Consider the following 12,103-nt stretch of genomic DNA (forward strand, 5'->3'; position numbering starts at 1 on the left):
TGTTTGAACTTGTTATAAGTATAAACACCTGTCCACAACCTCAGTCACACTCCAAACTCCACTATGGCCAAGACCAAAGAGCTGTCAAAGGACACCAGAAACAAAATTGTAGACCTGCACCAGGATGGGAAGACTGAATCTGCAATAGGTAAGCAGCTTGGTTTGAAGAAATCCAACTGAAGGAGCAATTATTAGGAAATGGAAGACATACAAGACCATGATAATCTCCATCGATCTGGGGCTCCACGTAAGATCTCACCCCGTAGGGTCAAAATGATCACAAGAACGGTGAGCAAAAATCCCAGAAACACACAGGGGGACCTAGTGAATGACCTGCAGAGAGCTGGGACCAAAGTAACAAAGCCTACCATCAGTAACACACTACGCCGCCAGAGACTCAAATCCTGCAGTGCCAGACGTGTCCCCCTGCTTAAGCCAGTACATGTCCAGGCCCGTCTGAAGTTTGCTAGAGTGCATTTGGATGATCCAGAAGAGGATTGGGAGAATGTCATATGGTCAGATGAAACAAAAATATAACTTTTTGGTAAAAACTCAACTCGTCGTGTTTGGAGGACAAAGAATGCTGAGTTGCATCCAAAGAACACCATACCTACTGTGAAGCATGGGGGTGGAAACATCATGCTTTGGGGCTGTTTTTCTGCAAAGGGACCAGGACGACTGATCCGTGTAAAGGAAAGAAATGAATGGGGCCATGTATCGTGAGATTTTGAGTCAAAACCTCTTTCCATCAGCAAGGGCATTGAAGAGGAAACGTGGCTGGGTCTTTCAGCATGACAATGATCCCAAACACACTGCCCGGGCAACGAAGGAATGGCTTCTTAAGAAGCATTTCAAGGTCCCTGGAGTGGCCTAGCCAGTCTCCAGATCTCAACCCCATAGAAAATCTTTGTAGGGAGTTAAAAGTCTGTGTTGCCCAGTGACAGCCCCAAAACATCACTGCTCTAGAGGAGATCTGCATGGAGGAATGGGCCAAAATACCAGCAACAGTGTGTGAAAACCTTGTGAAGCCTTACAGAAAACGTTTAACCTGTGTCATTACCAACAAAGGGTATATAAAAAGTATTGAGACACTTTTGTTTTTGACCAAATACTTATTTTCCACCATAATTTGCAAATAAATTCATAAAAAATCCTACAATGTGATTTTCTGGAGAAAAACAAATCTTATTTTGTCTGTCATAGTTGACGTGTACCTATGATGAAAATTACAGGCCTCTCAAATTTTTTTAAGTGGGAGAACTTGCACAATTGGTGGCTGACTAAATACATTTTTTCCCCACTGTATCATCCTGACTAATTTACTCTCTAAATACACCTCCGCTGTGTTCAACCAGGATCTCAGTGATCACTGCCTCATTGTATGCGTCCGTAATGGGTCCACGGTAAAACAACCACCACTCATTACATTTTACATTTTAGTCATTTAGCAGACGCTCTTATCCAGAGCAATTAGGGTTAAGTGCCTTGCTTAAGGGCACATCGACAGATTTTTCACCTAGTCGGCTCAGGGATTAGAACCAGCGACCTTTCGGTTACTGGCACAACGCTCTTACCCACTAAGCTACCTGCCACTCATCACTGTCAAACGCTCCCTAAAACACTTCAGTGAGCAGGCCTTTCTAATTGACCTGGCCCGGGTATCCTGGATGGATATTGACCTCATTCTGTCAGTAGAGGATGCTTGGTTGTTCTTTAAAAGTACTTTCCTCTCCATCTTAAATAAGCATGCCCCATTCAAAAATTCAGAACAAAGAACAGATAAAGCCCCTGGTTCACCCCAGAGTTGACTGCCCTTGACCAGCACAAAAAACATCCTGTGGCGTACTGCATTAGCATCGAACAGCCCCCCGCAATATGCAACTTTTCATGGAAGTCAGGAACCAATATACACAATCAGTTAGGAAAGCAATGGATATATTTTTCAAACAGAAATTTGCATCCTCTAGCACTAACTCCAAAAAGTTTTGGGACACTGTAAAGTCCTCGAAGAATAAGAGCACCTCCTCCCAGCTGCCACTGCACTGAGGCTAGGAAACACTGTCACCTTCAATAAATCTATGATAATCGAGAATTTCAAGAAGCATTTTGCTACGGCTGGCCATGATTTCCACCTGGCTACCCCTAACCGGCCACCAGCTCTGTCCCCTCCGCTGCAACTCTGCCCATGCATCCCATGCTTCTCCTTCAACCAAATTCAGATAGCTGATGTTCTGAAAGAGCTGCAAAATCTGGACCGCTACAAATTAGCTGGGCTAGACAATCTGGACCCTTTCTTTCTAAAATTAGCCGCCAAAATTGTTGCAACCCCTATTAATGGCCTGTTCAACCTCTCTTTCGTATCATCTGAGATCCCCAGACATTGTAAAGCTGCCGCGGTCATCCCCCTCTTCAAAGGGGGTGACACTCTAAATCCAAACTGTTACAGACCTATATCCATCCTGCCCTTCCTTTCAAAAGGTTTTGAAAGCCAAGTTAACAAACAGATCACCCGAACCATTTAGAATCCCACCGTACCTTCTCCGCTATGCAACTCGGTTTTCGAGCTGGTCATGGGTGCACTTCAGCCACGCTCAAGGTCCTAAACGAAATTATAACCGCGATCGATAATAGACAGTACTGTGCAGCCATCTTCATCGACCTGGCCAAGGCATTCGACTCTGTTGATCATCCAATTGGCAGACTAAATAGCCTTGGTTCTCAAATCACTGCCTCGCCTGGTTCACCAACTACTTCTCAGATAGAGTTCAATGTGTCAAATCGGAGGGCTTTGTTGTCTGGACATCTGGCAGTCTCTATGGGGGTGCCAAAAGGTTCAATTCTCGGGCCGACTCTATTCTCTGTGTATATCAATAATGTCGCTCTTGCTGCTGGTGACTCTCAGATCCACATCTACGCAGACGACACCATTTTGTATACATTTTGCCCTTCATTGGACACTGTGTTAACAAACCTCCAAATGAGCTTCAATGCCATACAACACTCGTTCCGTAGCCTCCAACTGCACTTAAACGCTAGTAAAACTAAATGCATGCTCTTCAATCGAACGCTGCTTGCACCTGCCTGCCCGACTAGAATTACTACTCTCGCGGGTCTGACTTAGAAATTGTGGTCAACTACAAATACCTAGGTGTCTGGTTGGACCGTAAACTCTCCTTCCAGACTCACATTAAGCATCTCCAATCCAAAGTTAAATCTAGAATCGGCTTCCTATTTCGCAAAAAAAGCCTCCTTCACTCATGCTGCCAAACATGCCCTTGTAAAACTGACTATCCTACCGATCCTTGACCTCAGCGATATCATTTATAAAATATCCTCCAACACTCTACTCAGCAAATTGGATGTAGTCTGTCACAGTGCCATGCGTTTTGTCACCAACGCCCATATACTACCCACCATTGTGACATATACGCTCTCGTTGGCTCACCCTCACTACATATTCGTCGCCATTCCCACTGGCTTCAGGTCATCTATAAATCACTGCTAGGCAAATCCCTGCCTTATCTTAGCTCATTGGTCACCATAGCAACACCCACCTGTAGTATGCGCTCCAGCAGGTATGTCACTGGTCATCCCCAAAGCCAACACCTCCTTTTTGCCGCCATTTCTTCCAGTTCTCTGCTGCTAATGACTGGAACGAACTGCAAACATCTCTGAAGCTGGAGACTCGTATCTCCCTCACTAACTTTAAGCATCTGTTGTCAGAGCAATTTACCGATTATTGCACCTGTACACAGCCCATCTGCAATTAGCCCACATAACTACCTCATCCCCATATTGTTATTTATTTTGCTCCTTTGCACCCCAGTATCTCTATTTGCACATCATCTTCTGCACATCTATCATGCCAGTGTTAATACTAAATTGTAAATATTTTGCACTATTATTTTGCACCTATTTATTGCCTTACCTCCATAACTTACTACACTTGCACACAGTGTATATGAATTTTCTATTGTGTTTGTAACTGTAGGTTTTGTTTATCCCATATGTACCCAGTACCTTGCCATCTGTGTTGTTGTTGTTGTTTTTTATCGCACTGCTTTGCTTTATCTTGGCCAGGTCGCAGTTGTAAATGAGAACTTGTTCTCAACTGTCTTACCTGGTTAAATAAAGGTGAAATTAAAAATTAATAAAAATAAAAGTATCTTTCAAAAAACCGGAGCTTGTGAATTCAGAATATACTTTATTATAACGCAACAAAGCCGAGCTATTCCATGGAGCAACACATTGCCCTGACTCGAAGCTCTCCTTTTATACAGACACAAATGCATAGTCATGCTTATACAACATACATAGTTACTCCTCTCTATGTGAATGATTAACATCTTTCAGTATCACACGTTGTTTACTTACGAGGGCTACGTTTGTTTCTCTAGGTAGGGCCTCTGTCTCTTATCTCATTATATTGGTGGCGTGACCCGGACATTCTCTCAAAAATAAAGAACAACCACACTCTGTATTGACTATATTCACTATCCAGGCATGCATCTGGAGTACCAAGTGTCAATCATGTTTATTCTGTTTTTCCCTTATCATTTCATAACATATGTACTAGAAAATCATCCATGTATTCCCCCTTTGGGACTTTCTAAGTCCCAACGAATAAAACAAAGTTAATATAAAATGAGTGTAAGCATGTGCATAAACTTATTCTTAGCCTTGCCATCTGTGGTTACATTTTATAAGAATTTATATTCAGACCAATGTATCTTCCTCATTGTCTTACACATCACGATGAGGACGAGGAGCCCAGTCAGGTACTGGATACAAGTCCGGAAGGTTTCCCTCTAAGCTAACCTTCAATTGTTGCTGTTGATCTTTGTAACCATGACAGGCCCATCCACCCCGAGGGACAACACCATACGGACATCCAGGATTCCCAAAGGGGCAGTCCATTGGTCCTCCTTTAATATTACAGGGCTTTCCATATTCATTAACATACTGTCCTGGAGCTCCCTGAACAGGGTGTATTTCTTTGGTTGACTTATTAACAATTGTCTGTACAGTCGTTTGCTTTACTGTGGTTTGGATCAAACGTGATTTCAACAAAGGCAGTACACAACAAAAGACCATTCCCATGACTACAAGTGCTATGTCTATCATGATCGCCAGTTTTGTAGACATTTCTCCCCACTTTCCCAAAGTTACGTCCTTCCAATCCCAAGTGTGAGCGTCATGCCCAGCATTGTCCTTAACTTCTTTTCGTAGTCCTTTGAGCTTATTCATTGCTTCAGTGAATGAACCATCCGGGGCAGTATTATTGGGAATGAAGGTACAACATTCATCCCCAAACATAACACAAATTCCACCTTTTTCTGCCAACAGACAGTTTAAAGCCTGCCTATTCTGCCATGTCATTCTACTTGTAGCCTGTACTTGCTCTCCCAGAGCTGTTAACGCAGAGTCTGTGTAAATAATAAACCTCTGTTGATCATAGTAAATATAATTGATCCATTCTAGATTTTGTTGGGTGATATCCAGACCAATATTGATTAAAATCCTTCTTTAATTTCATCCCTTGCCTTATATTCATTTTGAATTCCTCTAGGCTGACCTATTGCATCTAAATATACATTGGGGTCCTGTTCATACGCTCTTTATACCCTTTTATTATTATTGTGTGTGTCCTGATTGGTTGTCTTTACTAACTCCCACTCTGATATAACTACTTCCTGAAGCACATATTCCCATCCATTTCTTAGGCAAAGTGGCTCTAATTCTTTGTTCTCCACATATCCAGAAGAAGTCTGCCACTGCCACCGATTGCTCCTCATAAGGAGAGATTAGTGGGAGTGATAGTGCCTGCTTCTCGCATTCCCCGGGATCACCAGGGCCCCCATCGGTAGCTGTAACTCCAATGCTTGACCCTGCCACCTGATAGGTTGCTCTTCGAGGGGTGTCTGCGTTCCAAGAGATATCGTTATCTAAATGCCATGTGGTCTCACACTTTCCCTTACATTTTCCCAAATCATGTTCCCCGTTTGTTTTGTTGTAGCATTCATACTTCTGCTCATAATCTATTAGATATTTCTCTAGTGTTTTCATTTTTCTTGGTTCTATTCTGACATCACATTTTTTACACCACTCCTCCCATCCTGCTTGATTATAGTATTTGTGGTGGTCAGGACTTCCCCTAAGAAAGATACGCATTCTGCAGGGCATCTTTTGAGGTGACAGAATTTTCGTTTTAAGTCAACAATGTCCCTGTGGCTATGTGGACTTGGTATTACTATCAGTTCCTTTAATGGGGAGGGGGCGATACTAGACAATTTGTTTTCTTATTAATTACTTTAGCTGAATACTGTGCCCATCTGTACCAATCATTTTGTAATGCTCCTTCCCATATTCTATTTAGTTTTGTTGGTGCTTTTATTGTTTCCGGTATTGCTACTGGGGCTGAGCTAGATAGTTTTTTCCTGATTCCTCCAATTAGTCAAAGACTCCCATACATTTTGAAAGAACCCAGTTGATTTTGTTGTTTCTAGTTCTGTCATTATTGGTATAGTTGTTACAACAATTGACGGTCCTTGGGTGATTGCCATAGTTGCATTAGTTGTCCCTATCTCTCCTTCCTGTCTAGATTGATACGTGGGAATATTAGTAATATCAATTGCTGTTATATTGTTCCCTTCTGATCATTTAGTGCTGACTATATCCAAAACATATTTTGCACCATTCTCTTGTGTCAATTCCTCTAAGGTAATTTCCCAAGTAATGTTTCCCTTGTCAGATTCTATTTTACAGCCATATTCATCCCACATTGCTTCTCCTATTGTTTGATTATTAGCCCAGCCACAGAGTGATAATTCTGGCAGAGGTTTGATCCTCCGTATTGGAAAGGATCTTTTTTAGTTTCTGTAGCTGTCATTTCTTGGGCTGGAATAAAAATACTAGTTTGAGCTGTTTCCAATGGTACCTGCTTTTTTATTCAATTTTTTATTCTAGCTTCAGGGGCCAATTCCTTAAGTACTGGTGAGATCATAAGATGTTTGGCTTGTGTTATATCCATTATTTTTGCATATCTATTCCCTACAAGTTTTCCATTTGTATTTATATTTGGCTTAACTTTTACACAATGAATTTTTTGACATTTTATTTTAAACTAGTGCATATCCTTCTATCTGACATCTGCCTAGTCTAGGCCAGCCTGTGTATAATATTTGTTGTCTGTTCACAGCAGATACTCTTCCTGGTTCAGTAAGGCTATGTCTAAAAAATGGTATAGTTATGGGCAGACTCACTACCATCTTTCCTAGGTTAACTGCTATTAGAATTAGAGCCATTCCATAGCTCTTCAGTTGAGGGGGACAATAAGAGGGCAGAGAAGTCAAATCTTTGGGAAGTCACCTTCCTCAATGGCAGGGGAGTCACTTTCTTCAATGGCAGGAAAGTAATTCTCCCCTCCATCTCCTGTTGTCCCTCCATTGCCTGGGTTATTGCCTGAGCTTCAGGCATCTGCCATAGCAGGTATCTGATTAGCAGTATTCCCCACATCATCAGGCCCCATCTCCTGACTCTCCAGATTTTCAGGAGGGAGTGCCTGCTGACCTTCGATGTTGGTGCTGAGGCTCGTACTTGCTTCTTCTTCTTCTTGGACTCCGCCTGGTGCCTCGACATCCTCAGCTTCCTCATTGCTCGCCGGTGGCAGGCCGGTTCCCTTCGAGACCCTGGTACAGTGATTCAGATGGTACCACGTTGTACTTCCTTCCACCTGTATCGACGTGGGCATTGCTTGGATCACCGTGTATGGGGTTTCTCTCTTGAGCTCATTCCACTTTCTGCAGAACACTCGGATGTAGACTTGGTCTCCTGGGATCACCGTTCCTGGCTCTTCTGGTCTAGGTTCCTGTTGTCACCTTTTTTCCTGTAGATAGATCACTATATGTATAGCAGTTAGTTGTCTTACGTATGCTTTAAGTTCCATCTCGAATTGTTCCAATGAGTGTCCTTTTTAGGGCCCTCTCAGAACTGGCACTGGCATGGGTCGACCTGTAAGCATTTCACGCGGGGTTAGATGCGTATTTCTGTTAGTTTGCATCCACCCAATTGAGCTGGTACAGATTTGATTCCATTTAGCCTTGAGGGTTCCATGTATTCTCTTTGTGATCTTATCCCACAGTCCATGACTAGGAGTTGGAATGGTCCCTCTGGGACTGGTATGTGACGTATTGGCGTGTTTTTCCTTTTCATATATTGTTCTGTGCCTCACATCTTTTTAATGCCTCATCTACTGTTGCCTGTAGATATATCTACTGTTGCCCATGGGTTCACATGACCTTGGAATTGTTTCTGATTTTGTTGCCAGCCACCAGTTTGTTTCCAATTACTTTGGTTTCTGTTCCTTGTTGTTGCCAGGGGTTTGTGGGGCAGTTTCATCTGGTATGCCCTGGCTGTTGGCATCCCCAGCAGGTTCCAGGTGGCTCTTGTGGGCCCCGGTTTTCTCCTTTTTGATTGTTTTGCAGAGTTTTTTGTTGTCTATTGTTATTATTCCATTGCTGGGGTTGTTGTGCATACACATTCACTAATGGTACTGTGGGTTGCACTTGGGCCTGTGGCGTGGGAAGCAGTTGTGGCCCTCCGGAGGAGACTGCAGCCACCATTCCTGTCTCAGCCATAGGTTACTGGAGCCTGAATTTTCTTCTTCCCTCTGCTTGTCAGTTCTTCCAGTTGGAGTTGAGTCAGCTTTCTTTGAATGTCTCACGCCTGTTCTGTGAGTCTCTGTTCATCCTTTCTGTGTTTTTCTACTGCATGTATCACATAGTCACAGAATTCTTTGTGTGACTTTGAGGTTAGTCCTACCAAATCCACCAGCCTGCTTTTCACTGGCTGGGGCATGGCCTCTATCACTGAGTTTCGGAACAGAGTTGTCATCAGTGGGTCCCCTTCTGGGTCTCGTTCTGTTTCCAGTCTCCATCGTTTCATCTGTTCGTGTAGGTAGGCAACTGGATTCTCAGTTTCCCCCAGTGTTCCCCCCTTTTTAGTGACTTGGGATCAATTCTCGCTGGATATTCTTGTCTCAGTGCTCGCCAGACTTCAAGGCGGTGTGAGTCAAAGTCCATCCCGCCTCTCATGGCGGGTCACTCACTTCTCTCCCCAGGTCACTGTTCCTCAGTACATCCTCCATTTCTGCCTTTCCTACCACCCTTGCCAACAGTGCCTTCAGATCCACCACAGCCAGCAGTTTCCCCATGGTTTGCCCTCAAAGGTTCTTATCCATTTTCCTTTCCCATCATGCAAATCTGGCAGGCGGGAAACCAATCCCTCCAGGTCCTGCGATCCCCATGGAACATAATGTGTCTGGGTACCTTTTATTAAGATTGGATATTGCCCCTCATATTTGTTCAGTGTTTTCCTATTCAGCACTCTTTCCTCTTTTACTTCTTGGTTGCAGGCTCACTCCCATATTTCAGCCGCTGCTCTTCTTCCTCCTCCTCTAGTTCCCTGTCAGTCTGTTATCTAACCCAGTTCTGTTCTTTCTCCCTTTCTTCCTTTTTTATAAATTTCCTTGTCATTTTGTCTATTTCTCTTCCTATTAGTTCGTTTGTTGCTTCGATAGTTGTCATATCTTCATCCGGAGATTCCACATCGTCTTCTGTTGTCATCTTCATTTTTTCTAAAGCCTCCCTTAACCCTCCATAGCAGTCCAATCTGTTTGGAATTATTTCTGCCCTTTGATTGATTCTCCTGCTTTTTTCGGGTCCTTTTCTCTCCTTCGGGAAGGTGTAAAAGGAGTTATTTCTTTTTCCATTTCTATTTCTCCTTTTATCGATACTACTCCGGACACCTGTGGAAATTGTCCACCGGTGTATGGCAGAGGTCAGAGGTCCCATGGACCAGTCCACTTTCTTTCTGTTTGTTTTCTCATCATCTTCTCTCAACATGTTTCTGGTTTCTCGTTTGTTTTTCAGCAGTCCTTCTCCTTCTATTTTAAACATGTTGAGTACTTATTTTTCTCTTTCTTTGGCCTTCCTCTTCTTTCCTGTGTCTTTTGTTTCATAATTTTTTTATTAGTGTTTCCATTTCCTCACACACCGAGACGTCAAACGTTCCTCCTTCTGGCCATTTGGTGCCCATCTTCCTGGTTTGTTGTTCGCATTTTCTAGATGTTTCTATTATTTCTCCCCTGTGTAGGGGATACCTAGCACTCAGGATTACTACCACCATTTTATTCATATTTATACTCCCCAATGCCAGTCCCAATATAATATTCGTCCTATTTTGGTAAATTATTTTTCCTAATTGCTTTTTATATTGGTACTAGCTTTTCTCTTATTGTTAATCTGTTCGTGCCTTTGATTATTTTAGCCAGAACTTATTTATCATAAATGTGTGTTTGGTAATTTCTTATATCTCCTGATGTCCACTTTTCTCTTGTGTGGAAAAACCTCATGAATCTTACCTTTGCGTATTCTCCTATTGCCCAAGCACTGAATATCGAGTTATCATAAATATATGTTCGGTTTTTCTCTTATCTTTCCTGATGTCCACTTTTCTTTGTGTGTGAACACCTCATGAATCTTACCTTTGCTCATGTTTTTCTTAACTTCAAACCACTTAGCTGTATGTGTGTTTCTACCCCTTGTACTTTAATGGGCATTCACACACCGTTCTCTCTTCCTCCCTTAGTGTGAGACCGGGTGCGTCCTCTCTACAAGGCTACACTTAAGCAGCGGTCCAGAAGAGGAGCACAAACCTTTCCCCACCAACGACAGAAACTTTCACACTTTAATTTTTTATTTTCCATTACACATGCATTCACACTTTTCCATATGCTTTCCTAAGCGACCTGCAAATTCAGCCCCTTACCTGATTCACTTCCTCCACACAAGAAAAAGCGGTATTATACATGATGTTTGTCTACCTATGCAACCCTCTTAGTGCTACACTTCCATACGCTTTCCTAAGCAACCTGCCAATTCAGCCCTTTCCTGATTCACTTCCTCGACACAAGAAAGCGGTATCATACAGAATATTTGCCTACCTATGAAGCCCTCTAAATTACTCACTTCCTCAACACGTTTAGAGCGGTATTCGCAGGACTTCTGCCTGCCTATGCCATACGATTTCCTAAACGACCTGCAAATTCAGCCCCTTTCCTGATTCACTTCCTCAACACAAGAAAATAGGTATTATACAGGATTTTTGTCCACCTATGCAGCCCTCTAAGCGATTCACTTCCTCGACACACCTAGAGCGGTATTCGCAGGACTTCTTATTTATTTTCTGATCGCCCAAACCGATGGACAGCCGCTCACGCTGAAGCTACCCAATTGAACAAATGCCTCAGATGAACAACCTTGATGATTGAATGCACGAATTGAGTAAACGAATCAAACAGATTGATCAGATCGTCCAGATGAGCAACCTGAATGAACCATAATGACCCAAGCGAACCACCCACCTGCCCGGACCGAGGAGATCTACTCTTACTTAAACTATTTTATATATATTGTCACAGGCCGGCTCATAGCCTGTGGCAAAATGAGGGGACATGAAAAACAGTGCCAATCAAAAGGTTATTTATTTTAAACCACAAACGATTAAATTTAAAACAAATAAAACAAATAAAAAGGAATGAGGTGTGGAAATGTCATAATGTATGGTGTAGGTAAGGTGCATGGATGCATGAATCTGTGTGTGTGTGAACATGACTGAGTGGAAACTAAGTAAACCTACAAAGGAACAAACAAAACAGGATCGTACCTGGAGGAGCAGGGAGAGATAGAGAGAGAGGTTAGTGAAGCAGTTTTATATACCCTGAGTCAGGTGGCTCCAATCACACCAACTCCAATCACTAACGACCCTCCTCTGCCTGCAGGAGGAACCGCCCCTGCACTGCAGAGGGGCCGTGACACCCCCTCCTTAAAATGAGGGTCCCACCCTCAACCCAAATTACGGCCCAACATATTTACAAAATCCAAAATTCCCCCAAAAACAAAAAAAGGGATACCAGTCCCGGCTTCTGGCAGTAGCCCCTTGTCCCCTAGCTGACTGTCCGTCCACAAACTCAGCAGCCCTGGTACCTGGGGGAGCAATTTAAGAGAAAATAGGCACAGACAGCCCGCAGGGGTCAGCAGAGAGA

Source organism: Coregonus clupeaformis, unplaced genomic scaffold, assembly GCF_020615455.1.
Source record: "Coregonus clupeaformis isolate EN_2021a unplaced genomic scaffold, ASM2061545v1 scaf0717, whole genome shotgun sequence".
NCBI classification, from domain to species: Eukaryota; Metazoa; Chordata; class Actinopteri; order Salmoniformes; family Salmonidae; genus Coregonus; species Coregonus clupeaformis.